This window comes from Schistocerca cancellata, chromosome 4, assembly GCF_023864275.1.
Source record: "Schistocerca cancellata isolate TAMUIC-IGC-003103 chromosome 4, iqSchCanc2.1, whole genome shotgun sequence".
NCBI lineage: Eukaryota > Metazoa > Arthropoda > Insecta > Orthoptera > Acrididae > Schistocerca > Schistocerca cancellata.
In genome coordinates, this window is record NC_064629.1 from 901,386,619 (window position 1) to 901,391,809 (window position 5,191).

A 5,191-nucleotide genomic window follows, 5' to 3' on the forward strand; every position below is an offset into this window, starting at 1 on the left:
TAATTTCAAGATGCCTCCAACCTGTCGAGGCGGTAGCGAAAAGTAGCAGCCGTCCTCCCGACAACCTAGCTCCCATCAGAGGAGTATTTGAAATGAGGCTCAAAACAATTCTAGATGCTTATTTTCCTCACTCTAACGTAACAGTTCAACAATTTGTGACATTTCGAGATTAATGTCCATTTCGTCAACGTATTCCTTCAAAATGAGGAAAATACGGGTTGGAGTTATGGGCAGAATGTGATATGATGATATTTTACATTCTCAATCTGCAGGTTTACACAGGTCGGCTAGAAAAAGAACCGCTTGAAGTCAGTCAAGGCAAAGGAGTTGCTTTAAATATGGAGTAAGGCGTAGAAAAGAGTGGCAGAAATGCACAGGCTGGCTAGTTTTCCACAAGCCTTGTTTTGGCAAGAACACTTTATAAAATCGATGTCACACTTTTAGAAAAAAATTAGAAGAAATAAAGCGGAACTGCAAGAATCTTTCAAACAGACCAGAGTTCCAATCTAACATTCATTCATGTTTGGGTTCCAAAAGCACGCAGCGATTGTTTAATATTTTTCTTAAAAGGACAAAGTTGTAACTTTTCTCAGTAAAATGCATTCAAGGAAAGACGTGGAATATCATGAAAAATCCATGACAGTGATGATTATGGTTTAGTATTAAACAAAGCCAGGAATAAACTGGTTAGCAAACACGCTACAAAGTGGATGTGCGTGAGCTGAGAAATAATATTGTTTTACAATATTATTAATATTAGTGCACTGAATATATTTGTAACACGGCTATACCTTACGCCAGAATAGGCAGAAATAACTAACTACAAGAAATGGGCACTCCCCATATAACTAGAGAAGCTAATCTTCGATAGAAAATCAAACTTTATTAGTTACCCTGTACATTTATCAGCACCACAGACTACGAAAAGGCAGTATCCATTACGTGAAAGATCTTTAGATAGAAATTACTCAGTTAAGTGCTGAAAATGTAAACGTTCTGTGTGTAACAACCACTCACCAATTTTGTGCCTTATATTCAGTGCCTCATAATTGTCTCTTTGCAATTCGGTCAAAAATATTTGTACTTTCGTCAGAAATAAATAATTAAAAATAAATCTAAATCTTTATTAATGTTCATACCACCACCATCAGGTTTTAGAACGTGGAAATATAAGGACTGTGATTATATTCAACAATTATTAAGTTTATCGTTAGTAAAAATAGATTCCAGTATAATCACTAGAGACCCAACGGGCACTCAGTGTAACAAAAGATATTCTGTTTCATGAGAGTTAACGGGCTTGACTGTCATTCCCCTACGAACTTAAAATACTTATACACAACGATGTAATACAAAGTAGGGCTAACCATGAAACGATGTAATCAATAGGAAGTCAGAAGAAGTAGCGAAAGAGGCAATTAATTGTGAAATGTTCAATGAGTTTGTTTACTAGAAACACTATAACTCGCTAAAGATAAAAAAAAAAAACACAGGGCAAATATTCGCAATATGACACTTAGATTTTAAAGAATTCTACTGCGCTGCCTTCGCCATTGAGATTGATGGCAATTGACAGGCTGACCAATATCATCGACGTAAAGATCTAGATTATTCATTTTATTTTTCCAGGCATGGTAGTGGCAGAGGTAGTATATAATTATGTTCGTGATACACCTAAAACACTCTTGATGTGACAGCTTTGATGAAGTCATAGTCTCTGGAACTGTCTGTGTGTGGTTACTGCTGTACCCACGCGCGTAATGGTAACGTATTTTCATGACACATTGGTGTTTTTAAACAGTACATCGCCTTTAGCAAATAAATGTTGATTTTGTGAAGCGCAATTTGTGAAGTTCGCTTCAGTATACTTTACATTAGCTTATTATAACCTAAGTGCGGCACATCTCCTTTGAGAGCACGTTTCGGATTCAGGCAACGACAGACGGCTGGCAGTGTGAGATAAAATTCTCTTATCAGCCATTTGATAGTCCTCTGACGAGAATTAGAAATAGATTTAAATGCAAAATGTAGTTGTAATAATTGCTAGCCATTGTATGCTTGCATTGTGTGTATCACTTTATCATCTTGAATTCCATGAATCTGCATTTCTGTTTCCTGTTTCTTGAAAAGTAGAACCAAAATATGACGACAGGATTAATTAAACACGTGGATTTTAGGGTGTATTACAGTTTCCGAGGTCTGCAAATTGATTTGAACTTGGTGAGCGGGCATTTCACAACAGAAAGGAAATTCTGTGGAATCCTGTCCCACACAACTACCAGATTCTGGAAGAATTCTTATAAGATTGTAAAGTTCCTCCACGCAACTTGCTGCATCACCTGGAATTATATGCAATATTTACACATCATCATCATCATCATCATCTTCATCATCTTCATTATAATCAGTGAACTACGTCTTTTCGTTTTATACACCACAGTAACTGCCTCTCTGTCTCTGCCTCCCTCTCTATCTCTCTCTTTCTCTCCTTCTCTCTCTCTCTCTCTCTCTCTCTCTCTCTCTCTCTCTCTCCCTCTATCCTCCCTCTCTCTGTGGCTGTCACACAATTTTAATAAGGTAACAGCATTAAAATATATTTTATGGAGGGATTCGAGGGACTACAGTTTTCCACAGCAACTGACACACTAAATAGCAGCCACTCACTGCACTGTGGGAATAGGTCTTGACCTAATTTGATCTAATAATTATCAACCCCTTGACTAACCCCTTTTGCTTGTTTGAACAAGTTACAGCTTGCCAGAATAATCTCAACATGGCTTAGCCGACGTCATGATTATACTAGCTAATGGCTTCACATGAGCATTCATCCACTCTCGAAACATGTCATATTTTGCCTAGACGACATAAAGGCAGCCGCAAGATAATTACAGTCACCTAATCAACTGACTATCATTGCCTCGTCCAACAGAATCCACGGGGTAACTGCAGTCACCCTGCAAACTGACAATTTTTTCACACGCAATAGTATTTAGGTAAATATTTGCGGCCCTGTAAACAGACCGTCGATGTCCCATCTAGTAGTATACAGGGCAATCAAGGTCACCCTGTAAACTGACTATCACCGGCCGGAGTGGCCAAGCGGTTCTAGGAGCTACAGTCTGGCACCGCGCGACCGCTACGGTCGCAGTTTCGAATCCTGCCTCGGGCATGGATGTGTGTGATGTCCTTAGGTTAGTTAGGTTTAATTAGTTCTAAGTTCTAGGGGACTGATGACCTCAGAAGTTAAGTCCCGTAGTGCTCAGAGCCATCTGAAGCATTTAAACTGACTATCATTATCCCACTTCTCAGTGTTCAGGGGACAGAGTGATAAAACAGGACAGACGACGAACTTTGGCGGAACTAACACCAGACTCTAATGCTGAGCAGAGTACTAGTGTGTCAGAACACACAGTGCACGGGAAACTCCTAGCGATGGGCCTCAGAAGCCGAAGACACTTGCATGTGCAAATGTTAGCGCCACCTCGGTAACTAAGACTGAAATGGGCACGTGATCATTGGCACTGGATTGTAACTCAGAGGCAGAGCATTGCATGGTCTGAAGAATCTCCCGTCATGCCGATGGGAGGGCGCGAATCTGTCGTATTCCAGGGGATCATCTCCTTGACACCTGTACTGCGGGGCGGAACAAGCTGGCGGCGGCTTCATTATGCTCCCGGTAGCATTAACTTGGGCATCCTCAGGTCGAACAGAGTTCGCACAAGTCACCGTGGTGGCCAACGAGTAGCGTACTCTGGATGCAGATCCAGTACAGCCCTTCATTACAATCATGTTTTCCGACGACAATGGCATTTCTAAACCTGACCTGACGTCTGATGGAGTAGTTCGAAGAACACAGTAGCGTTTCCAGTTGACGTGCTAGCATTCCATCTCGTACAAATCGGGGATGTGTTTGAACATGCGTCAGAGCTCATCGCCCTCTCATCTGAACTTACCGGAATTTCCTGACATGTGTGTGGAGATCTGGTGGCAACTCCAGACTTACCAGGGACTCATTACATCCATGGCACGACGTGCCACCACTGTTTTATGTGCCAGAGGTGGACGTACTGGTTATTAGGAAGGTGGTCATAATGTTCTGGCTGATTAGTATGTACAGTGCAATTGAATATACATTGAAGCGCCAAAGAAACAGGTATAGGCAAGGGTATTCAAATACAGAGATATGTAAACAGGCGGAAGAAGGTGCTGCGGTAGGAAACGCCTATAGAAGACAAGAAGCGTGTGGCGGTATTGTTACAGGGCTATTACAAATGACTGAAGCGATTTCATAAATTCACTGTAGCTCCATTCGTTGACATATGGTCACGACACACTACAGATACGTAGAAAAACTCATAAAGTTTTGTTCGGCTGAAGCCGCACTTCAGGTTTCTGCCGCCAGAGCGCTCGAGAGCGCAGTGAGACAAAATGGCGACAGGAGCCGAGAAAGCGTATGTCGTGCTTGAAATGCACTCACATCAGTCAGTCACAACAGTGCAACGACACTTCAGGACGAAGTTCAACAAAGATCCACCAACTGCTAACTCCATTCAGCGATGGTATGCGCAGTTTAAAGCTTCTGGATGCCTCTGTAAGGGGAAATCAACGGGTCGGCCTGCAGTGAGCGAAGAAACGGTTGAACGCGTGCGGGCAAGTTTCACGCGTAGCCCGCGGAAGTCGACGAATAAAGCAAGCAGGGAGCTAAACGTACCACAGTATGGTGCTCCACCACACTTCAATCATGATGTTCGGCATTGCTTAAACAGGACATTGGAAAACCGATGGATCGGTCGTGGTGGAGATCATGATCAGCAATCTATGTCATGGCCTCCACGCCTCCCATGCGATTTCTTTCTGTGGGGTTATGTGAAAGATTCAGTGTTTAAACCTCCTCTACCAAGAAACGTGCCAGAACTGCGAGCTCGCATCAACGATGCTTTTGACCTCATTGATGGGGACATGCTGCGCCGAGTGTGGAAGGAACTTGATTATCAGCTTGATGTCTGCCGAATCACTAAAGGGGCACATATCGAACATTTGTGAATGCCTAAAAAAACTTTTTGAGTTTTTGCATGTGTGTGCAAAGCATTGTGAAAATATCTCAAATAATAAAGTTATTGTAGAGCTGTGAAATCGCTTCAATAATTTGTAATAACCCTGTACATCGATTAGTGCTGCTCAGTGGTAGGTT